Source organism: Bombina bombina, chromosome 4 (assembly GCF_027579735.1).
Source record: "Bombina bombina isolate aBomBom1 chromosome 4, aBomBom1.pri, whole genome shotgun sequence".
Classification (NCBI taxonomy): domain Eukaryota; kingdom Metazoa; phylum Chordata; class Amphibia; order Anura; family Bombinatoridae; genus Bombina; species Bombina bombina.
In genome coordinates, this window is record NC_069502.1 from 1,192,121,902 (window position 1) to 1,192,148,958 (window position 27,057).

Here is a 27,057-nt window from a genome sequence, read left to right on the forward strand (position 1 = left end):
GCAGAGGCTGAGCAATGAAAGCTCACAGCAGAGGCTGAGCAATGACAGCTCACAGCAGAGGCTGCGCAATGGCAGCTCACAGCAGAGGCTGCGCAATGGCAGATCACAGCAGAGGCTGAGCAATGGCAGCTCATAGCAAAGGCTGTGCAATAGCAGCTTACAGCAGAGGCTGAGCAATAGCAGCTCACAGCAGAGGCTCTGCAATGACAGCTCACAGCAGAGGCTGAGCAATGTCAGCTCACAGCAGAGGCTGAGCAATGGCAGCTCACAGCAGAGGCTGAGCAATGGAAGCTCACAGCAGAGGCTGAGCAATGACAGTTCACAGCAGAGTCTAAGCAATAGCAGCTCACAGCAGAGGCTGAGCAATAGCAGCTCACAGCAGAGGCTGAGCAATGACAGCTCACAGCAGAGGCTGAGCAATAGCAGCTCACAATGGCAGCTCAAAGCAGATGCTGAGCAATGGCAGCTCATAGCAGAGGCTGAGCAATGGCTACTCGCAGCAGAGGCTGAGCAATGGCAGCTCACAGTAGAGGCTGCGCAATGGCAGATCACAGCAGAGGCTGAGCAATGGCAGCTCACAGCAGAGGCTGCGCAATGGCAGATCACAGCAGAGGCTGAGCAATGGCAGCTCAAAGCAAAGGCTGAGCAATGGCATCTCACAATGGCAGCTCACAGCAGAGGCTGAGCAATGGCAGCTCACAATGGCAGCTCACAGCAGAGGCTGAGCTATGGCAGCTCATAGCAGAGGCTGAGCAATGGCAGCTCATAGCAGAGGCTGAGCAATTGGAGCTCACAGCAGAGTCTGAGCAATGGCCTCTTACAATGGCAGCTCACTGCAGAGGCTGAGCAATGGCAGCTAACAGCAGAGGCTGAGCAATGACAGTTCACAGTAGAGGCTGAGCAATGGCAGCTCATAGCAGAGGCTGAGCAATGGCAGCTAACAGCAGAGGCTGAGCAATGGCAGCTAACAGCAGAGGCTGAGCAATGGCAGCTCCCAGCAGAGGCTGAGCAATGGCAGCTCACAGCAGGGGCTGAGCAATGGCAGTTCACAGCAGAGGCTGAGCAATGGCAGCTCACAGCAGAGGCTGAGCAATGGCAGCTCACAGCAGAGGCTGAGCAATGGCCGCTCACAGCAGAGAGCTGGTAACTGAAGACAGACTTGGCACTAGTCTCACATGCTCCAAGCCTTAACAGTCTATAAGTAACCAGGAGTATTCATGAGATGCAAATCTAAACTGTTATGCTTAGGGATTGCAGAGGACCAGGTGTACTCATAAACTGCAGCAGAGAAGGTATACACTGGAGCTGCAGAGGACAAGTAAAGTTCAGAAACTGCAGCAAAAAGATATGTTCAGGAGCTGCAGTGGAGAAAGCAGGGCCATTATGTCTCTGGCAAATACAGTACAAGGGTAATCCGTAGGCTTGGTCAGGAAAAAGGCAAGGTAGAAAATCCAGCAGGTCAGTCCAAATCAGGTGTCAAAGCCAGGGTTCACAAACACACAGAATCAGGAACTAGCCAATCTCAATACCAGAAAGTAAACAGCAAAATGAATATTCGTCCACAAACAGAGGCACAGATTGAATAAACTCTATGTCAGGGCAAAAGCTAATTAGCCAGGCAGGTTTAAATAGTATGTTGGTAATTGCACATTACAACTGCTGGCAGGAGGTGGAGTAGGAGAGCCTGAGAGAGAAAGCAGAAAACCAACAGGAAAGCACCAATAACTAAAGCACTCTGGTGGCACGGGGAAAGTCACAGGGATACAACATGGGAGACCAGAATTCATGACCCGATGGGGACATAACATTGTCCTGCTCATGACCTCCTCCTCTCTTGTTACCTATTTAAATGCCAGTCTACAAGACTTCTCCAGACTGGCCCCTATTCGTTGGAACTCTCTGCCTCCCTCTACAAGAATCTCTCCTAGTTTTGAAAGTTTCAAGTGCTCCTTAAAGACTCTACTGGTAAGGGATGCATACAACATACGCTAATCTTTTATAATCTCAGTGCCTCTCCTCATTTGTTACCCCCTTGAACGTCGTTAAAACATATTTATGCAATATACATATTTAATAAAGTGTTTAACTATGTATTTACTGTATTTCACATTCCAATGTTCTTCACATAGCAGCATATGTTCTATGTATTTTTAAAAAGATATTCCCATATATATTTATATATATATAGATAGATACAGTCATAATCAAAAGTATTCAACCCCCATTGCAATTCAGGTTTATATATGTACAGGTAAACCTCAGTTTACGCCGGGGTTAGGTTCCAGAAGGAATGGTGGTAAATCGAAACCGTTGTAAATTGAAACCCAGTTTATAATGTAAGTCAATGGGAAATGAGGGAGATAGGTTTCAAGCCCCTCTCAAAATTGTCATAAGTAACACCTAATACATTATTTTTAAAGCTGTGAAATGAAGTCTTTAAATGCTAGACAGCATTATAAACCTAATAAAATAATTACACAACACAAAATATATAATTAAACTAAGTTTAAATGAACAAAAACATTTGCTAAACAGCATTATAAACCTAATAAAATAATCACACAACACAGACTTCACTTGCATTTTTCTGCAAACAGTTCTTTCTATGCATTCCAATCTGGACTGAGTTATAGACAGGAAGATCTTATTCCTTTGAAATCTGCTCGATAGCTCAGGTCTGGTTAAACTGATTAATTTCAGCTTGCTTGGCTTTGCTGCAACACAAGGAGACAGCTCCACCTACTGGCTATTTTAATAAATGCACCTCTTCTCAATGCTTTTCAGCAGTCACATGACTGGGAAAAAAAGGTTGTTATTCTGAAACGGTGTAAATTGGACCGTTGTAAAACGAGGGCCACCTGTATTAAAATAGCTCAACACAATGAATGCTTCAAGTGGTTTCCCCAAATTCAACTGAAAATGCAACTTTTAATTAATTTTGCAGTTGATACATTTCAGGAAAGTTCTCCTTTGTGAAAAGCACGATTAGGCTTAAAGAATCTACTACAATTTGGTAAGAACAAACAACTGATCTGTTATTCATTCCTGGCAGATTGCTTCTCTTTCTATATGTAAAAATGTGAAATAAATGTGAAGTACAAACATGTATGAAAGTCATGTGGACATATCCATATTCAGATTGAGACCATGAGTATGTAAAATATTTCATTAAAGGGACAGTAAACACCAGAATTTTTGTTGTTTAAAAAGGTAGATAATCCCTTTATTACCCATTCCCCAATTTTGCATAACCAACACAGTTATAATAATACACTTTTTAACTCTGTGATTACCTTGTATCTATGCCTCTGCAAACTGCCCCCTTATTTCAGTTCTTTTGACAGACATGCATTTTTAGCCAATCAGTGCTTGCTCTTAGGAGCTTCACGTGCCGGAGCTCAATGTTATCTATATGAAACACATGAACTAACGCCCTCTAGTGGTGAAAAACTGTCAAAATGCTTTCCGATTAGAGTCAGTCTTCAAGGTCTAAGAAATTAGCACATGAATCTCCTAGATTTAGCTTTCAACTAAGAATACCAAGAGAGCAAAGCAATATTGGTAATAAAAGTAAATTGGAAAGTTGTTTAAAATTACATGCCCTATTTAAATCATGAAATATTTTTTGTGACTTTACTGTCCCTTTAATAAATCCAAAAGGTCTCTCTCTGATGAAGTCTGATAAATCTGTTATACAGATGAGAATGGAGAATGTATTCAATGGGGGTAATAGAAAATACATTCAAATCACCAGCATGTGCCCTGTTGCAATGCGTGGAGACACTATGAGGATCCAGATTATTCTTCATGTTAAGAAGCTGTTCGGAACATCTGTAAATGAGTTGTCTAAAGGTGTCCCCCACGCTCTACATTCTACATTTACAATTCAGTAGACAAATTATTGGATATAGTAAAAACCTAATTGTAACTAGATGAAGTAAAAAATGTTATTTTTTTACCCGACATTTAAAAGAACATTTTTCCTAACAGCTTCTATTTTGGCTAGATTTAGAGTTTTGTCGGTAAAGACCCGCGTAGCTAACACTGCTCTTTTTTCCAGCGCACCCTTAAGACAACGCTGGTATTTAGAGTTGTCTGAGTGGCTGCGTTAGGCTCAGAAAAGGGAGCGTTGAGCATAATTTAGCTTCCCTTCATCTCTCAATACCAGCGTTGCCTACGGTAGCGGTAAGCTGGAAAAACGTGCTCGTGCACGATATACCCATAGGATACAATGGGTCTGAGCTGGCTGGAAAAAAACCTAACACCTGCAAAAAAGCAGCGTTCAGCTCCAAACGCAGCCCCATTGTTTCCTATGGGGAAACACTCTCTAAGTCTGCACCTAACACCCTAACATGAACCCCGAGTCTAAACACCCCTAACCTTACACTTATTAACCTACATTATCCCTATGAACCCCTAATCTGCTGCCCCTAACATCGCCGACACCTATATTATATTTATTACCCCCTAATCTGCCTTCCCCCAACATCGCCCCTACCTTACCTACACTTATTAACCCCTAATCTGCCGACCAGAACTCACCACCACTATAATAAATGTATTAACCCCTAAACCGCCACACTCCCGCCACGCAAACACTATAATAAATTTTATTAACCCCTAATCTGCCCTCCCTAACATCGCCGCCACCTACCTACAATTATTAACCCCTAATCTCTCGCCCGCAATGTTGCCGCTACTATAATAAAGTTATTAACCCCTAAACCTAAGTCTAACCCTAACCCTAACACCCCCCTAAATTAAATATAATTTAAATTAAACGAAATAATATTCCTATAATTAAATAAATTATTCCTATGTAAAACTAAATACTTACCTATAAAATAAACCCTAATATAGCTACAATATAATTAATAATTACATTGTAGCTATTTTAGGATTTATATTTATTTTACAGGCAACTTTGTATTTATTTAACTAGGTACAATAGCTATTAAATAGTTAATAACTATTTAATAGCTACCTAGTTAAAATAAGTACAAAATTAACTGTAAAATAAATCCTAACCTAAGTTACAAATACACCTAACACTACACTATCATTAAATTCATTAAATTAATTAACTACAATTAGCTAAACTAAAATACAATTAAATAAACTATTCTATAATACAAAGAAAACAAACACTAAATTACAAAAAATAAAAAAATAAATTACAAGAAGTTTAAACTAATTACACCTAATCTAAGTCCCCTAATAAAATAAAAAATCCCCCCAAAATAAAAAATGCCCTACCCTATTCTAAATTACAAAAGTAATCAGCTCTTTTACCAGCCCTTAAAAGGGCTTTTTGCGGGGCATTGCCCCAAAGTCTTCATCCAGGCGTCGTCTTCAATCTTCATCCATCCGGAGCGGAGCCATCTTCAAAGGAGCCGATGCGGAGCCATCCTCTTCAACCGATGACTGAACGATGAATGAAGGTTCCTTTAAGGGACGTCATCCAAGATGGCGTCCCTTCGATTCCGATTGGCTGATAGGATTCTATCAGCCAATCGGAATTAAGGTAGGAAAAATCTGATTGGCTGATTAAATCAGCCAATCAGATTGAAGTTCAATCCGATTGGCTGATTGGAACAGCCAATAGAATGTGAGCTCAATACGATTGGCTGATTGGATCAGCCAATCGGATTGAACTTCAATCTGATTGGCTGATTGGATCAGCCAATAATATTTTTCCTACCTTAATTCCGATTGGCTGATAGAATCCTGGATAAAGACTTCTACCGGATTAATTATCTCCTCTGCGCACCTTGGATGAAGATTTCGGCCCGGTTGGGTGAAGACGGCTCAAGGCAGGATGATATTCAGGGGGTTAGTGTTAGGTTTTTTTAAGGGGGATTTGGGTGGGTTAGAGTAGGGGTATGTGGGTGGTGTGTTTTAATGTTGGGGGGGTTGTATTTTTTTTACAGGTAAAAGAGCTGATTACTTTGGTGCAATGCCCCACAAAAAGCCCTTTTAAGGGCTGTTAAAAGAGCTGATTACTTTTATAATTTAGAATAGGGTAGGGCATTTTTTTATTTTGGGGGGATTTTTTATTTTATTAGGGAGCTTAGATTAGGTGTAATTAGTTTTAATTTCTTGTAATTTTTTTTTTTTTTGTAATTTAGTGTTTTGTTTTTTTTGTATTATAGAATAGTTTATTTAATTGTATTTTAGTTTAGCTAATTGTAGTTAATTTATTTAATGAATTTAATGACAGTTTAGTGTTAGGTGTATTTGTAACTTAGGTTAGGATTTATTTTACAGGTAATTTTGTACTTATTTTAACTAGGTAGCTATTAAATAGTTATTAACTATTTTATAGCTATTGTACCTAGTTAAAATAAATACAAAGTTGCCTGTAAAAAAAATATAAATCCTAAAATAGCTACAATGTAACTATTAGTTATATTGTAGCTATATTAGGGTTTATTTTATAAGTAAGTATTTAGTTTTAAATAGGAATATTTATTTAATTATAGGAATATTATTTTGTTTAATTTAAATTATATTTAAGTTAGGGGGGTGTTAGGGTTAGGCTTAGACTTAGGTTTAGGGGTTAATAACTTTATTATAGTAGCGGTGACATTGCGGGTGGGAGATTAGGGGTTAATAATTGTAGGTAGGTGGCGGCAATGTTAGGGAGGGCATATTAGGGGTTAATAAAATGTATTATTGTGTTTGCGAGGTGGGAGTGCGGCGGTTTAGAGGTTAATACATTTATTATAGTGGCGGCAAGGTCCGGTCGGCAGATTAGGGGTTAATAAGTGTAGGTAAGGTAGCAGCGACATTGGGGGGGGGGCAGATTAGGGGGTAATAAATATAATATAGGTGTCGGCGATGTTAGGGGCAGAAGATTAGGGGTTCATAGCTATAATGTAGGTGGCGGCAGTGTCCGGTCGGCAGATTAGGGGTTACAAAATTTTATTAGAGGGGTGGCTCGGTTTAGGGGTTCATAGGTAGTTTATGGGTGTTAGTGTACTTAGTAGCACAGTAGTTAGGAGCTTTATGTTCCAGCGTTAGCCCATAAAGCTCTTAACTACTGACTTTTTTTTGCGGCTGGAGTCTTGTCGGTAGAGGCTCTACCGCTCACTTGTTCCAAGACTCCAAATAGCAGCATTAGGCAAATCCCATAGAAAAGATAGGATACGCAATTGACGTAAGGGGATCTGCGGTAGCCTGGACTCGCGGAAAGGAAGTGAGCGGTAGACCCTTTCCTGCCTGACTCTAAATACCAGCGGGCGGTAAAAAGCAGCGTTAGGACCCCTTAACGCTGCTTTTGACGGCTAACGCCAAACTCTAAATCTAGCCGTTTGTGTTTTACTCATAGAATTTAATTGTTTAAATGTATGTTTAACAGTTTTACTAGGTGCCAAATGACTATACAGAATTGGAGTTAGTTTAAAACAGCTTTAGGCTTATTGTCTATTCGTTAGACCAAAAAGGGTCCTTTGTAAGAATGGTCTGGAGTTTTGTCACTGCACTTTAGTATTGAAATGTGTGATAATCAAAATGTAATTTGTCATTTTGCAATTTTCCTTTCTAGCTTTATTTTCTAAAATACCCTCATTGGCATATTGAAACTATAGTTCTCACCCGCAAATATCCATCCTCAATAATCTGCAATCGATAGATTTTCTCTATAAAAAGTGTCCTTACTGGTAAAGTTGATTTTGCTTTTTAAGAAGAAATGAGAGAGAGAGATTATTTGATCCCTTATAAAACTCAGTTTGGCTTTTTTTATTAACACCAAAGATTCACAAATATTTTCGTACACATTTGTTTCCCATTACGTGGGTTTGTCACATTCCCAGATTCACGTACACATCATTCGGTAATATATATCTCATATTTCATACTTATTCATTTATTGTAAATTTGTGTATGGGTTTTATGCATATAGGTGCACTGCTTATTGCAACTCACATTTAGGGGTGTTGGTGATCCTGTGTTAGTAGGGATTCATATAGTTTAGGATCAAATATATTTTTATTTGTTATTTTATATATAGGTTCTATCCTTTAGTTACCCCATATTTCATAGTTATATTTACGGTATATGAGTTATTTCTATGTAGATTTTATATTTTAGTTTTTAAATCTATTAATTTTACTTAGTAATAATATCTCTTAGTTTGATTTACTCTTGCATTTGTTTCATGTTATGGACCTTATCACACATTTAGGATATGTATACACCACAACACACATTTAAGGTGTTTGTTTTTTTTGTTTACATGTGGTCCTATTACATATTTATTATTTCAGACATACACACATGTGAAGTATTCAGTTACACTATGGATTAATCATTCTTAATACATATTTAGATTTATCACATCTATGTATGGGCTTTTTATGTGTATGAGATGATTTTATATCATTTTTTTATTGTGGCCATTGGACATCTGATCACTTTGCCTTGAGGATGGTTTTCAAATATATTTGTCTACATATTTGATTTTTATATTGTATATGTTTTCTTTTTGTATGTGCCGTTACTTTGTACATATATTCCAGTCTACATGACTGAGTAGGGGTGTGTGATTAGTACTCCTTTCTCATTGGTGTTTTGTAGTATATAAGGGAGTGCATTGTAGTGTATATTTAGCATTATGAAACGGCACTTGCTGTCGAGAAATGCATTTCTGGCCCGGTTGCTGCACTTTATTTTTATTTATAGTGCAACTCCTGCTCCTGGTATCCTGAATCTGAATAAGTGACGCTCATCTACTGTATCCTGTTAGTTTTGCCTCTGTTTGGCAAAGCCTCGCTCCTAAACTGCAAAGCCATCATGAAGCCCTGCCCACTGGTTTCAGAGAAGAGTTGGTGAATAACTGGAGGTGGTTTACCTCTGTTTGGATGAGTTTTATCCTTGACTTGTGTAGCAGTTGCAAAGCCCTGCCCACTTGTCACAGAGGAGTATTGCTGACTGATGTTAGGTGAGCCTGCCAAGCAGATCAGAGGTCTCAGACAGTTTGTTGTGCATTTTAGGTGGCCATCTTATATGTGAGCAATTTTTTCAGCATACTGTCTTCTGTGGTGGTGATTCTACCCCATGAGTCATCTCTGTTTTTAATTTTCAGGATAATTCATAGCATTTGCCCGAAAATTATAAATGAGGGGTCCCTTTAACGAAAATAAACAAATGCGTGCTCCAAAAAAGTTGATTTGGTTAAAACGATTACTAAAGGATGTAAAGATTTTCCGGAGGATGGAAAAATTTAAAATATACACTATTTATTAATGATAGGGTATTATCCTTATTAGATGATTGGTTCATGTGCCAGCCAATAAGTTTAAAAACTTTGCTTTTCTTCTTGGCAATCATAAGACCATTAAAAAAACAATACATTTGGGGTGCGGGAGTTATACTGCTGTTGGCTGTAGCAGTAGAAAGTCCAAAAACACAGCAGCACTCACTAATCTTCAATAATTATCAAGAATTTGTTGGAAATATTGCATGGAAAACAGACATTTCGGGCTACATGCCCTTCATCCTATCATAATCATGTAGTGAGAAACGTCAGTTTTCCATGGGATGTTTCCAATAAATTCTTGATAATTATTGAAGAGTGGTGAGTGCTGCTGTATTTTTGGACTTTCTATTGATTATATTTTTATTGTGCAGGATCCCATACAGATTGCACAACCTGATCAATTTTGTGCTGGGTTTCTTTTGGGACTTTCAAGCTGTAGCAATAGCACTAACCTCTACTTTCAACTCCATGTAGTAAAAGACGAATGGACATGATTCATAAATGGGCAGTGGACATTGTACATCCATTGTTCAAATTATAATTTCATAAAGAGATCCCTATTCAATGCTGCCCCCTACTCTTGCATGATATATATATATATATATATATATATATATATATATATATATATATATATATATATATATAGAAAGAAGTATAAGCATAAAGACAGGACCTGGTGATGATCCCTGTAGTCCCACGCCAAAAAAGCCAGCACACGAGATTTAAGCAACACACCTTCCTTTAATATCAACAAAGCATAACGTTTCAGCTCCCACTGGAGCCTTGATCACATGCAGTAGTTCATAGAAATAAATCAGGCATATTACAACATGCACAAGAAAACCCTTAAATACCCCCACCCACCAATCAGACAACAACACAAAAAACTGCCAAGTACAACGCTAATTAATACAGCTGTATGTCAATCGTGTCAGACCTGGACCGCAAGCCTAAGTGCGTGTCCATAGTAACCTCATGGTGTGTATAATGCTACTGCGCATGTGCGCTTGACGAAATAACGCGCGCGTACGCAGTGACGACATAGCGTCAGAGCTGGTTGTCATGGTAACCCCAAACAAAAAATGCAAGAACAGCGGAACAACACGCCACTAAAGAGCAATAATGTATAAACGTCAATGCATTAATGTATGGGCACCAGGGCAACACAGCGCATTAAACACCTCAGCAGACTAAAAGTCTCATATTAATCAATGCCATAGAAGTATGTTAATAGACATGTGCTTAGTAAATGACAAAAACGAATCAAGATACTTACAGGTTACACAAACAATGAATTGCCCCTGATTGGATATTGAAATTTACTATTTATATCTATTTTAAAAACATATTGTTTTACTAATTGCTAGCCACTCATATGATAATGAATAACAGATCTATTACCAAATGGGCTGGATCTAGCCCCTAATGTAGTCCATATAGGACTTAAGTGTAATTTAGATCATTTTATATTATCAGAAACACATGGTGACTAACAAGAGAAAAACTATAATATATATGTACAAAGTTTTTGCAGCGTGTGTCCAGGGTATGGTAAGAACATCCATAATACGATGAAAAGAGAACCACAGTCATTTATAGAAGCAACTGTAATCAATGGAAATGTTTAAGCCACGAGGTGCAATAGTGTCAAGTCGGTAGATCCACCGTGATTCCATTTTTAGTAGAGCCTTGGCTCGATCTCCCCCACGTATATTTTTCGGTACGTGGTCAATTAGAATGGTCCTCAATGAAGAGATAGAATGTCCAGCTTGTGCGCAGTGGCGTGCCTCCGGTTGGTCAGAGGTGCCTTTATCCAAAGCCAAACGAATGGCTGTCTTATGATTGGCCAACCTCTCTCTAAAAGCAGTAATTGTTTTACCTACATAGTAAAGCGAACATGGGCAAATGATCACATAGATCACATGATCTGAAGTGCACGTAAGCCGATGCCGTATCTGGAAGGTTTGATTTGTGTGTGGATGATGAAACCTATTTCCAATGATCATACCATTACAAGTGATGCAATTTCCACATCTATAACATCCCTTCTTCTTAGGGGGTAACCAAGTTTGACTTTGGTAACTTGGAATGGGATCGGTCTTCATCAATATATCACGAAGATTGCGTGCCCTCTTATACACCAATCTTGGCGGCGGTGTTTCTCCAAACGGTAATGTGGTGTCAGTTGATACAATCGGCCAGTGCTGCTTAATTATGTCTTGTACTTTGCGTGAAGCTGGAGTGTATGTAGTAATGAAATTCATCCGTTGTTCGACCGGCTTGAGTGGTTTTGTTAGCAATGATTGTTGGCTGAGTGCTATTGCTTTGTCACCTTGTTCTTTGATCAGCGATTCAGGATAGCCTCTGTCGATAAATTTCTGTGCCATTGCTTCTAGTTGAACCTTCTTGTGGGTCTCCTCGGTATTATTGCGTACGACACGCAGGAGTTGAGATGAGCTTACCCCCTTTTTTGAAAAGATGGGTGAAAACTATTATAATGAAGGATTGAGTTCTTATCTGTAGGTTTATTATATAGTGTTGTAAAGAGTCTAAGGCCAGATAGTGTATCGTTCTTATAAATCTCAAGGTCCAAGAAATGTATACAATTATCATTACAGTCCATCTTGAACCATACAGTAGAATCAAGACTATTAAGGTTATTGAACCAAGAGGTTAAAGACTCTTTATCACCCCTCCATATCATGAAGACATCATCAATGTAGCGCTTGAAGAACCTGATGGAGCCCTGTTCAGCCAAAAAAATATACTCCTGTTCATACATTGACATATAAATATTTGCATAGGAAGGGGCCATATTAGACCCCATAGCCGTTCCAAGTATTTGCAAATAAAATGTGTTCTCAAATCGGAAATAGTTTTTGGCTAAACAGAGCTCCAAGAGCTCCAACAAGAACTCCACTGGTGGGCCACAATAGTAAGAATTACCAGATAGGATTCTCCTGACCATCTCCATCCCATGTGCATGTGGGATAATGGTATATAGGTTGACAACATCCAATGTGACTAAAATGTCATCCACCTGTATGTCATTCATCTGTGATAGAAGATGTATGAGTTCAGAAGAATCCCTCAAGTAAGATCCAGTCGATTGGACAACAGGTTGCAGGAAGTGATCAATGTATTCAGCGAGAGGCTGAAGAAGCGAGCCCCTCGCTGATACTATTGGACAACCTGGTGGGTTAACCATACTCTTGTGTATTTTGGGCAATAAATACAAAATAGGACTGATAGGGTTCTCAACCGTCAAATAGCCGAAGGTGTCCTCATCAATAAACCCTGCGTCCAAAGACATACACAAGAGTTTGTCAACCTGTTCCTTAAATTTGGTGGTAGGGTTAAACGTCAACTTTCTGTAGGTTATACCATCTTCTAATTGTCTCAGTGCTTCACATCTATACATATGATAATCTAACACCACAATGGCACCGCCCTTATCGGCTTGTCTAATCACAATGGTGCTATCATCAGTTAGAGTTTTTAAAGCACTTCTTTCCACTGTGGTGAGATTATCATATATATTGTTCATCAGGTGTGAGGCGGACATGCAGGAGTTGGATGAGACGAAAGGTGAGACCCCACTTAATATTTATCATAAATTATTACATCTAGAAAAGAAAGAGGTTGATTATTACCTTCATGCAGTATATCTTTCAAAATACCACAAGGAAAAGTTTATACCAAGGGGCTTCAGAGTTAAAAATATTCCAACTTTGGGTAGGATTAATATGGATTTCTGCAGGCGCTGGTGCGGAATCCTAAACAAATGCTCACATGACCTAATGCTTCTAGTAATTGAAGACGTATCTAGATTAAAAGTGGTAGTGAGAAATCACATCACACTTATTAAAGACAAACTCCTACACATATTAAGTAATGACTCTGAAACTGACTGGTTGAATAAATTGGCAACACAGGTTTCCAAATACAAACAGGAATTACTGACATTTAAAAATAAAAAATACAACACAGTCGAGAACGACTACAGAGACAGGAAGGTCTATAGATGGCTGTATGGGAAAAATGAGATTTCTTATAACAAAAAAGGCAGGTTTACTAAGAATAAACGTGTTAACTTTGATACTATTGATAGCAGTGGGGGTGATTCCTCAGGGAGTGAAATTACCAACACTTCACAAAAGACAGCTAGTGGCAGTGGAGTGTCCACAAGATCCTCACAGAGACCCCCTTTACCCATAGCCACAGATCCAGACACTATAGGAGGGGGGGGAAGGAAACACCAAAAAAGTTGCAAATCGAAAAACGAAACAATAGTGTACAATTTGAGTTCACGGACTTTGTCTGAGGTTGAGCTTTCACTACTTAACAAGGGTTTATCATTTATCCCTACTCCGAAAGCTGATTTGCTTGATATCCTTGTTGATTTACACCGTTTTCAACGCCAACTAAAACTCAAAGAGTTTTTTAAAAATAGTGTGGAGTATGAACCTAAACCATTTAAAGTTAGGAGTTCTTTTGAGCCTCCCATCACTCATTCAACGATTAAAACGTTCACACGTATGGTCAACACTTGTCATGAACCAAGCCTCCAGACTAAAAAGAAAAAGAAAAGGTCTGGGAGGCATTCTGCTAAGAAGGGCTGTGTTGGGATTTGAACCTGTGGCTCTGTGGTTGCTATTTCTGTTTGCTTATGTGTTGAGCCACAGCCAGTTCTAGCAATAGCAAGGAACTTACAAGATCTGATAAATAACTATTTGCCTTACTTATTATTACACCTGTGCAACACACAGGTGTTCTCAATTCTGGAATTAATCAGAACCAACCCTGTGCAAAACCTCCCTATTTAAGGATGGCTTTTAGTCTACATTGGTGTCTTCACATTGGATCTGTTTTGTTAAGTCAGAACCTGTTTCCTGTACTTCTTTGGAGAAAGATTTCACCTTTGCACCTGTTTACAAGGTATAACCAGGAGAAAGCCTTTACCTTTAAACCTGTTACCAGTTCACAAGTTTGTACCCTGCCTTGTGCATTTCCTGCACTCAGCTATAACCAGGAGAAAGACTTTACCTTTAAACCTGTTACCAGTTCACAAGTTTGTTTCCTGCCTTGTGCAATTCCTGCACTCAGCTATAACCAGGAGAAAGACTTTACCTTTAAACCTGTTACCAGTTTACAAGTTTGTTTCCTGCCTTGTGCAATTCCTGCACTCAGCTATAACCAGGAGAAAGACTTTACCTTTAAACCTGTTACCAGTTCACAAGTTTGTTTCCTGCCTTGTGCAATTCCTGCACTCAGCTATAACCAGGAGAAAGACTTTACCTTTAAACCTGTTACCAGTTCACAAGTTTGTTTCCTGCCTTGTGCAATTCCTGCACTCAGCTATAACCAAGAGAAAGACTTTACCTTTAAACCTGTTACCTGTTCAAAAGTTTGTTCCCTGCCTTGTACAATTCCTGCACTCAGCTATAACCAGTAGAAAGACTTTACCTTTACACCTGTTACCAGTTCACAAGTTTGTTTCCTGCCTTGTGCAATTCCTGCACTCAGCTATAACCAGGAGAAAGACTTTACCTTTAAACCTATTACCAGTTCACAAGTTTGTTTCCTGCCTTGTGCAATTCCTGCACTCAGCTATAACCAGGAGAAAGACTTTACCTTTAAACCTGTTACCAGTTCACAAGTTTGTTTCCTGCCTTGTGCAATTCCTGCACTCAGCTATAACCAGGAGAAAGACTTTACCTTTAAACCTGTTACCAGTTCAAAAGTTTGTTTCCTGCCTTGTACAATTCCTGCACTCAGCTATAACCAGGAGAAATACTTTACCTTTACACCTGTTACCAGTTCACAAGTTTGTTTCCTGCCTTGTGCAATTCCTGCACTCAGCTATAACCAGGAGAAAGACTTTACCTTTACACCTGTTACCTGTTCACAAGTTTGTTTCCTGCCTTGTGCAATTCCTGCACTCAGCTATAACCAGGAGAAAGACTTTCCTTTTTTAATCTGCATCTCTGCTTACTAGTTTTGTTTATTTTCACTCCTGCTGTATGTGTCTTAACATACCTGAGTAGCATATTTAAATATTCTGCAAGTATTTGCTTAAACAAAGCATTTTGTTGTTTAAATAAATTTGTTATCATTTTCAATCAGTATGGCTTCTACTAATCTTCCTTTAAAGCAACTGTTCCAGACAATGAGGCTCTCACATGATATCCTGAGACAGAACATGACAACACTGATATCAGTGCAAGTCAGTCTCATTTGAACAATACATATGATAATCTCACCACAGTGGAAAGAAGTGCTTTAAAAACTCTAACTGATTATAGCACCATTGTGATTAGACAAGCCGATAAGGGCGGTGCCATTGTGGTGTTAGATTATCATATGTATAGATGTGAAGCACTGATACAATTAGAAGATGGTATAACCTACAGAAAGTTGACATTTAACCCTACCACCAAATTTAAGGAACAGGTTGACAAACTCTTGTGTATGTCTTTGAATGCAGGGTTTATTGATGAGGACACCTTCGGCTATTTGACGGTTGAGAACCCTATCAGTCCTATTTTGTATTTATTGCCCAAAATACACAAGAGTATGGTTAACCCACCAGGTCATCCAATAGCATCAGCAAGGGGCTCGCTTCTTCAGCCTCTCGCTGAATACATTGATCACTTCCTGCAACTTGTTGTCCAATCGACTGGATCTTACTTGAGGGATTCTTCTGAACTCATACATCTTCTATCACAGATGAATGACATACAGGTGGATGACATTTTAGTCACATTGGATGTTGTCAACCTATATACCATTATCCCACATGCACATGGGATGGAGATGGTCAGGAGAATCCTATCTGGTAATTCTTACTATTGTGGCCCACCAGTGGAGTTCTTGTTGGAGCTCTTGGAGCTCTGTTTAGCCAAAAACTATTTCCGATTTGAGAACACATTTTATTTGCAAATACTTGGAATGGCTATGGGGTCTAATATGGCCCCTTCCTATGCAAATATTTATATGTCGATGTATGAACAACAGTATATAATAAACCTACAGATAAGAACTCAATCCTTCATTATAATAGTTTTCACCCATCTTTTCAAAAAAAGGGGGTAAGCTCATCTCAACTCCTGCGTGTCGTACGCAATAATACCGAGGAGACCCACAAGAAGGTTCAACTAGAAGCAATGGCACAGAAATTTATCGACAGAGGCTATCCTGAATCGCTGATCAAAGAACAAGGTGACAAAGCAATAGCACTCAGCCAACAATCATTGCTAACAAAACCACTCAAGCCGGTCGAACAACGGATGAATTTCATTACTACATACACTCCGGCTTCACGCAAAGTACAAGACATAATTAAGCAGCACTGGCCGATTGTATCGACTGACACCACATTACCGTTTGGAGAAACACCGCCGCCAAGATTGGTGTATAAGAGGGCATGCAATCTTCGTGATATATTGATGAAGACCGATCCCATTACAAGTTACCAAAGTCAAACTTGGTTACCCCCTAAGAAGAAGGGATGTTATAGATGTGGAAATTGCATCACTTGTAATGGTATGATCATTGGAAATAGGTTTCATCATCCACACACAAATCAAACCTTCCAGATACGTCATCGGCTTACGTGCACTTCAGATCATGTGATCTATGTGATCATTTGCCCATGTTCGCTGTACTATGTGGGTAAAACAATTACTGCTTTTAGAGAGAGGTTGGCCAATCATAAGACAGCCATTCGTTTGGCTTTGGATAAAGGCACCTCTGACCAACCGGTGGCACGCCACTGCACACAAGCTGGACATTCTATCTCTTCATTGAGGACCATTCTAATTGACCACGTACTGAAAAATAGACGTGGGGGAGATCGAGTTAAGGCTCTACTAAAAATGGAATCACGGTGGATCTACCGACTTGACACTATAGCACCTTGTGGCTTAAACATGTCCATTGATTACAGTTGCTTCTATAAATGACTGTGGGTCTCTTTTCATCGTATTATGGATGTTCTTACCATACCCTGGACACACGCTGCAAAAACTTTGTACATATAGATTATAGTTTTTCTCTTGTTAGTCACCATGTTTTTCTGATAATATAAAATGATCTAAATTACACTTAAGTCCTATATGGACTACATTAGGGGCTAGATCCAGCCCATTTGGTAATAGACCTGTTATTCATTATCATATGAGTGGCTAGCAATTAGTAAAACAATATGTTTTTAAAATAGATATAAATAGTAAATTTCAATATCCAATCAGGGGCAATTCATTGTTTGTGTAACCTGTAAGTATCTTGATTCGTTTTTGTCATTTACTAAGCACATGTCTATTAACATACTTCTATGGCATTGATTAATATGAGACCTTTAGTCTGCTGAGGTGTTTAATGCGCTGTGTTGCCCTGGTGCCCATACATTAATGCATTGACGTTTGTACATTATTGCTCTTTAGTGGCGTGTTGTTCCGCTGTTCTTGCATTTTTTGTTTGGGGTTACCATGACAACCAGCTCTGACGCTATGTCGTCACTGCGTACGCGCGCGTTATTTCGTCAAGCGCGCATGCGCAGTAGCATTATACACACCATGAGGTTACTATGGACACGCACTTAGGCTTGCGGTCCAGGTGTGACACGCTTGACATACAGCTGTATTAATTAGCGTTGTACTTGGCGGTTTTTTGTGTTGTTGTCTGATTGATGGGTGGGGGTATTTAAGGGTTTTCTTGTGCATGTTGTAATATGCCTGATTTATTTCTATGAACTACTGCATGTGATCAAGGCTCCAGTGGGAGCTGAAACGTTATGCTTTGTTGATATTAAAGGAAGGTGTGTTGCTTAAATCTCGTGTGCTGGCTTTTTTGGCGTGGGACTACAGGGATCATCACCAGGTCCTGTCTTTATGCTTATACTTCTTTCTACATTTATCTTCTGGCCGTGCATTTGAGTGGTTACTACATTGGTGAGTGCTGATCTATTCTGTAAATATATATATATATATATATATATATATATATATAAATATATATATATATATATATATATATATATATATATATATACACATACATACATACATACAGTATCTCCCAAAAGTGAGTGCACCACTCACATTTTTGGAAATTTTTTATTATATATTTTCATGTGACAACACTGAAGAAATGACACTTTTCTACAATGTAAAATAGTGAGTGTACAGCCTGTCTAACAGTGTAAATTTGTTGTCCCCTCAATTAACTCAAATCACAGCCATTAATGTCTAAACCATTGGCAACAAAAGTTAGTACACCAAGTGGAAATGTCTAAAATGGGCCCAAAGTGTCAATATTTTGTGTGGCCACCATTATTTTCCAGCTCTGCCTTAACCCTCTTGGGCATGGAGTTCACCAGAGCTTCACAGGTTGCCACTGGAGTCCTCTTCCACTCATCCATGATGACATCACGGAGCTGGTGGATGTTAGAGACCTTGTGCTCCCCCACGTTCCGCTTGAGGATGCCCCACAGATTCTCAATAGGGTTTAGGTATGGAGACATGCTTGGCCAGTCCATCACATTTATCCTCAGCCTCTTAAGCAAGGCAGTGGTCATCTTGGAGGTGTGTTTGTGGTCGCTATCATGTTGGAATACTGCCCTGCGGCCCAGTCTCCGAAGGGGGGTGATCATGATCTGCTTTAGTATGTCACAGTACATGTTGGAATTCATGGTTCCCTCAATGAACTGTAGCTCCCCAGTGCTGGCAGCACTCATGCAGGCCCAGACCATGACACCCCCACCACCATGCTTGACTGTAGGCAAGACAAACTTGTCATTGTACTCCTCACCTGGTTGCCGCCACACACACTTGACACCATCTGAACCAAATAAGTTTACCTTGGTCTCATTGGACAACAGGACATGGTTCCAGTAATCCATGTCCTTAGTCTGTTTGTCTACAGCAAACTGTTTGTGGGTTTTCTTGTGCATCATCCTTTTGGGACGACAGCCATGCAGACCAATTTGATGCAGTGTGCGGCATATGGTATGAGCACTGACAGGCTGACTCCCCCATCCCTTCAACCAGCAATACGTCTATTTCCCAAAGACAACCTCTGGATATGATGCTGAGCACGTGCACTCTACTTCTTTGGTCGACCATGGCAAGGCCTGTTCTGAGTGTAACCTGTCCTGTGAAACCACTGTATGGTCTTGCCCACCGTGCTGCAGCTCAGTTTCAGGGTTTTGGCAATCTTTTTATAGCCTAGGCCATCTTTATGTAGAGCAACAATTATTTTTTTCAGATCCTCAGAGAGTTCTTTGCCATGAGGTGTCATGTTGAACTTCCAGTGACCAGTGTGAGAGAGTGTGAGAGCGATAACACCAAATTTAACACATCTGCTCCTCATTCACACCTGAGACCTTGTAACACTAACGAGTCACATGACACCAGGGAGGGAAAATGGCTAATTGGGCCCAATTTGGACATTTCCACTTAGGGGTGTACTCACTTTTGTTGCCAACGATTCAGACATTAATGGCTGTGTGTTGAGTTATTTTGAGGAGACAGCAAATTTACACTGTTATACAGGCTGTACACTCACTACTTTACATTGTAGCAAAGTGTCATTTCTTCAGTGTTGTCACATGAAAAGATATAATAAAATATTTACAAAAATGTGAGGGACACAGCAGAGTGCTCAGAGATGAAAAGGCAGGACACACTAAGCACCCACAGCCGCATCTACACGCTGCGCACCGCTCCACTTACAGTGTGTCACAGCCTTTATATTAATATACTTTTTACCTCTGTGATTACCTTGTATCTAAGCATCATCTGACTACCCCCTGATCACATTACTTTTTAATTAATTATCTATTGACTTGCACTTAGTACTGTGTTGTGCTAAATCTTAAATAACTTCTCAGGCGTGAACACAATGTTATATATATGGCCCACATGAACTTGCAGTCTCCTGTTGTGAAAAACAAATAAAAAAGCTTGCCCCACACTCCCTTAAAAAAAACATAAAGACAATTCTGTATTTTTAAAACCTAAGTTACAGAATTACCTTTTTGGCCTCTCTAGGGAGAGTGACACAAGCAAGGATGTGTTCTATGTCCCTTTAATTTTTTTACATGCCCAATTAACAGTAATAATTAGCAGTATTTGTTAGATCACTAAAAAGCTAACAAAATATTTTGGAAATATTTTGTTAACTTTTTACTAATTTAAAGTTTGTGTTTATAATTGCAAATACATTTTAGGACATTAAAAACATTATAAAAACAGATACTAAGACCTCCATTACATATAGAGCGTCGCCCGCAAAAGCCAGCGACGCCGGTTTTTGCACTGTTTTGGTATCAGATATACGGCGTAGCATACAAGTTACACCCTTATATTTCACCCGTAGGTCGCAATTTTTACTCCCATAGGCTAACATGGGACCGCGTCGTAAATCGGTATCCAATAGCCAGCGCAAGGCCTTACGTGGCGAAAATGGAGAAATCTTACTCCATTCTTACCTCGCCATAAAAGGCAGCCGTAGCAGGCCTTGCGCTGAGTATGGGAGCACCGTAACTCCTGAAAATGCCTGCAAAAATAAACTAACACCTAACGCATGCGCAATGTCAATCTACCCACCATAGCCCACACCACAATAAAACTATTCTAGTATTAACCCCTAAACCGCCGTAGCCCACAACGCAATAAACCTATTCTAGTATTAACCCCTAAACCGCCATAGCCCACACCGCAATAAACCTATTCTAGTATTAACTCCTAAACCGCCATAGCCCACATAGCCTATTAAATGTATTAACCCCTAATCTGCCGCCACCAACGTCGCCGTTGGTGACGTTGTTAATAATAGTAATATTATTTAGATTTATTTAAATAATATTTAAGTTAGGGGGGTTAGGGTTAGACTTAGGTTTAGGGGTTAATAACTTTATTATAGTTGCGGCGACGTTGGCGGCAGCAGATTAGGGGTTAATACATTTAATAGGCTATGTGGGCTATGGCGGTTTAGGTGTTAATACTAGAATAGGTTTATTGCGGTGTGGGCTATGGCGATTTAGGGGTTAATACTTGAATGGGTTAATTGCATTGTGGGCTATGGCGGTTTAGGGGTTAATAATTTAGTTATTATTTGCGGTGTGAGCTATGGGGGTTTAGGGGTTAATAATTAGGCTTATTGCGTTGTGGGGGGTTGTCGGTCTAGGGGTTAATACATTTATTATTAGTAGTGAGAGGGGGGGATTGCGGATATAGGGGTTTTACATGTCTGGCTTACTTTTGGGAGGCATGTTAGACTGTTACGGGAGATTTGATATTTCCTTTACTTTTCTTAGGTGCCGGCAGTTTCTAAAGTGCCATAAGTCACTAGCGACTCCAGAAATTTGTATTTACGCTCATTTCTGGACATCGCTAGTTTATCAGACTTACGGCACTTTATGAACTGCCGGCAGGGTATAGGTGAAATTACAGGCGGCGCAGGTTCCCACGCTTGCGCCAAAACCTGTGCCGTATATGTGATCGCGCCCTAAATTGTTAATTGCACACATAAGTAACTGATTTTATTTAAAGAGATATAAATCACCTTGTAATTACAAGATATGTCTGTAGCCTTAGTAAAAAAAAAACATATGAGCCAAGTTTAAATATTTTTCAAACAACGTAACATCTTGTTTGCTGCATTTTTTTAATAGCTAATAACTTGTCTTAGGAGCCAATCTGAGCTTGAACCTGCAGCTGCAAGGAAAGCCACAGTCATTATGTTAGTATTAAGTTCTTATCTGCTGCATATATTTACTGAAATATCTTAAAGCCATTTTATTATGCATCAGACAAAAATGTGTTTTATTCACTTTATTTCATACAGTAGCTATATAAACACCAGTAATAAAGAAATGGCTTAAATATTCCATTGTGCAGTTATTTTATTTATCGATATTGCAAAACTGGTCAGCAGAAAATTCCTTTCACAGTTACAAGCAAAATATATTATTAATAACAAAAAATAGCTTTTCAATTAGTTCTAATGTAATTATGATAGAAAGCCATTTTTTCCTTCCGCATATTCGGAACATTATTGAGTTTCTCTAATGTTACTTTAAAAATAATAATACATATGTTTATATTTGATTCTTTTACAGGGCCCTCCCTGCCCTGTCTAGACTTTTGAAAAGAAAATGTTCACATAATTCATCTGTAGGCACTTGAGTACTTCTAGCTAATTATTTTATAGCTATGTATCCCTAGTTTTTGTACTTTCTAAAAGATTCCTGCGGAGTTCAATGAGCTGGAATCACAATATCAAGTTATTACTATTCACAGTTGTTGCACTTAAAATCTCTATAAAAATCTTTAATAATATCTCTTTGGTGAATTAATGTAGGTAATATAGGTAATCAGAAGGCTATTTATAAGTCTTTCATAACTGTAGCAGTGGATCCTATATACAATACAAGGAAATCTGATGAAGACTAGATACTAACAAGTCTAAGTAAAGCAGCAAACTGATTATATAAACTGAGTCCTGTAAATGGTAAATAGGGTAACTGGAACAAGAGGAATTGCAAGGCTGGATGAGTTGAGCGCTTATTTATTGCAATAAATTAGCGCTCCACTTGTAATCTAACCCTCACAAGGGTGTTTGTATATATGTTAGGAATACAATAAACTCTTATCAGCTACTTGCCTGAGCCATTGTCCCTTTAACATTTGTTTCAGGCAAAAACACATACCTCCTGTAAGAGCATTAATCATTGTGTTGTAATAGGTTCTAGAAAATCTGCTACCCCCAACACCCACCATGAACAATTTTAGCATAAATGTATCTTATATATTTGTCACAGCTGGAAGCCACGTATACATAGAGGGGTCATGACCCCTTAGTAGACAACCAGGGATCTTTGATACCAAATCAAATTAGTACAACATTTTTGAGAACATAGGCGTTGGAAGACATCATGTCATTTCACAAAAACCTAAATGCCAAAACGAGCGGTCACAATCTAAAGTAAAAGGGTAGCAGATAAAGGAAACATTTGAGGAAGCATTTTTTTTACAGAAAGGGTGGTGGATTCATGGAATAAACTTACATTTGAGGTTGTAAACACAAGGAAATTATAAAATGCCTGGGACATGCATAAGGCTATCCTAAGGAAAAAGTAACATGTAATATGGGTAGACTTGATGGGCCTTTTTGGTTTTTATCTACCGTCAAATTCTATGTTTCTATGTTTAATTACCCCTTAAAAAAAGTTCCACCCTATACATCCTGATGTCCTATACACATACCTAGTTGGCTTAAGCCAAAATAAGCCTCTGATACCAACCAATAAGAAAACATTTACGGGCACATTTTTGTTTGATGCAATAGAAACCCAATGCCTTGTTTGAGCTCCATTTGTTGGCTGTATACACATATTTTATGAAGTTAAATATTAGAAAAATATGAGCAGCACTTTTTTCGAAACACTATAATTTATATATGAAATATGATCTCATTGGACCCCATTCCAATTATTAAGAATTCCAAGTGAAGAGCTTTACATGGCTTTTACATGTTTAAAATAGCCTATGGGGCATATTTAAGAAGGTGAGAGCAGACATGATCCAATTTAGTGGATCATGTCCACTGCACATCGATAATTGCCAACAGCATACGCTCTCGGCATTTATAATTGCACCCGCAGTTCTTGTGAACTGCTGGTGCAATGCCGCCCCCTGCAGATTTGCTAGCAGCGGGTGTCAGTCAACCCGATCGTATACGATCGGGTTGATTTCCAGTGATGTCTGTTATAATAATAATATCTAGTATTTATATAGCGCCTTTCTCCCAGTGGGACTCAAAGCGCTTGCTCTCGGAATTAACCAAATCGGCAGCTGAATAGTAATAGCTGTTATTATTACCCAATTTAATGGTACTCATTTTATTGACCTCGGAAGGATGAAGGGCTGAATCGGCCCTGCCAGGATTTGAAACTTTGATCTTTTAAACAGGCTTTTTTGTAGTCAGGGCATTTACCAACTGAGTTACCTCACCTCCTCTGAGCAGGCAGACAGGTTATGCAGCAGCGGTCTTTAGGCCGCTGCTTCATAACTTGTCTTTCCTGCAAGCTTGAAGGCTCACCAGAAACACGGACATCGAGCTCCGTTCAGAGCTTGATAATTTGGCCCCTATATATCAAACCTTTTAAACTATATTTGCAACAAAATAACTAGTCATCTAAATTCTCATTTATGATTGCAAATAAATTATTTAAAGGACCCCTTAATGCAATAGAATTGGATATCTGACAAAAGCACAATAAAAAGACAATGCAGTTTCTAGCAAATGTCAAAGTTAATCCAATTTTTCCTCCCCCTGTACCATGTGACATCCATCAACCAATCACAAAATTCATATATGTATATACTATGCACTTTTGCACATGCTCAGTAGGAGTTGGAGCCTCAGAAGTTGTGAATATAAACATAATGTGCACATTTTGATAAGCAAAGTATATTGCAAAGTGGTTTTAAATTTCATACTTTATCTAAATCATGAAACTTTGTTTTTGGCTTGTGTTCCTTTTAACATGTTATTTATAAAATTGCTCCAAATTATATAATTGACAAGAAAAAAGATGATCCAAGGCTTTGTCCAGGAAAAGGGAAAAACTTTGCACTCAAGTTCAAAACGTAAAAAAGCCTTTATTAGACAAACATAGGATAAAACAGGTCACAAAATTATCTCTGCATAGAGATCTAGTACAAAAGGTCTGACCGGTTTCGGCTCAGAGTGGCCGTAGTCATAGACTGATAACAGGTGTTCAACACAGAGCACCTGATATACCTGTTAACCACTCCCCCAGTGGGAGTGGTGAAAAAAATAAAACCAGGTTAAAAACAAACTAGTATCCCAAAGCAGTGCAGATGAAGGAATTAACATATATGTATAGTACATAATATATGTGCATGGGTATAAAAGGAGAATTATATAGGGAAATAAGTTAAACACATAAGTAACAAGAGCAATATGCTAAAATGTTACTACGAATATCGGCAGATTTATCTTATACAGATACTTATATACAAGTGGGAATGCACATACATAGTGTGATAGTGAAAATAAATGTTGTCAGATGCATAACTAAATAATCAAATAATGAGACCTCCATAAAAATAAAGTACATAAGTAATAAAAATACATATTTTAAATTACTAAAGCACTATATGAAATAGGTGGTTACTCATAAATTAAATACATAATATAACCTGAAAAAATATTTCCACATAATCTAAAGCTAACAGTAGCACCCACAGTAGACTGATATAGGCAACTCTATGCAAGTTAAATAACTAGATAAGATAGTAAAGCATAGCCACTATCTATGCCAAAAATTGATGATGTCAAATTCGGAATTGAAACCCTCAGGCAACAGGCTACCAAGCCTATGTATCCAATAAATCTCCTGTCTAGAGAGAATATGGAACAAATTGCCCCCTCTTGGTGGTCTGGACACTTGTTCTATAGCCTGCCACCTGAGGGTTCCAACATCTCCCGAATGAACTTCCAAAAAATGCTTAGATAAAGCAGAGACAGCCCTTTCCTGTGAGACATAAGAGAGATGCTCCCTGATTCGCTTGCCCACAGGTCTAGTGGTTCTGCCCACGTATTGCTTGTTACACTCAGTGCACTCAATAAGGTATATGACATATTTGCTGCCACACTTAATGCAACCTCTAGTGTCAAACACTTCTGACGTTCGGGCTGAGGTAAATGTTTTGGAAACATACATGTGGTCACATGATTTACATGTTCTTTTACCACACTTGTAAGTTCCTTTTACCTTCAGCCAGGAGCTGCCACTATCTTTCTGTGGCAGCATACTGGGAGACAAGATGTTACCCAAGGTTAGATTCCTTTTGTAAACAAAGTTACAGCCATCATCCATAATTTTCCTTAGAACCGTGTCACCACAGAGAATGGGCAGGTTCTTCTCAATTACCTTGCAAACTTTATTGAACTGATTAGAAAAGGCCGTAACCAGGGTAGGTTTGAACCTAGAAGAAGGATGATGCATCAATTTGTTTTCTTTTTGCCGACCATGGACACTTTTTCTGTCCATAGCCGATACCTCAGAGAAGGCCCTGTGTATCAAATTCTTAGGGTACCCCCTGTCCTTCAATCTAGATTTTAGTTCCTCACTCTCCCTAAGGAAATCCTCTTCCCGGGAACAATTTCTTTTAATCCGCATGAATTGGCCTTTAGCAATGCCTTTGAAGACATGCCGAGGATGACTGCTTCTGGCATGCAACAGCGTGTTCCCAGAAATAGGCTTCCTATAAAGAGATGAGGACACCCCCCTGGTTAGAGCATCAGAACTGAGGGTCACATCCAAATAGTTGACACTAGTCTGATTCCATTCAAAGGTGAAACTCAGGCCCACATTATTAGTGTTGAACATGTCAACCAGCGATTTTACTTGATCTTTATTGCCTGACAAGATGACCAACAGGTCATCTATATAGCGAAGATATTTAACAATATACCGAGTATTGTCTCTATTACCTCCAAAGACATGGAACCGCTCCCACCAACCCATAAATAGGTTGGCATAGGAGGGGGCAAACTTGGCCCCCATAGCGGTTCCACGTCTCTGTAGGTAAAATTTTCCTTCGAACATAAAAAAGTTATGCTGGAGTAGAAAATGAACCGCTCTCAGCACAAACTCCCTATGCTCCAAGGAGAGGTCAGTCTCCATTCTCAAAAAGTAAGATACTGCTTTTGGGCCACATTCGTGGGGAATAGAGGAGTACAAGGACACAGCGTCGATA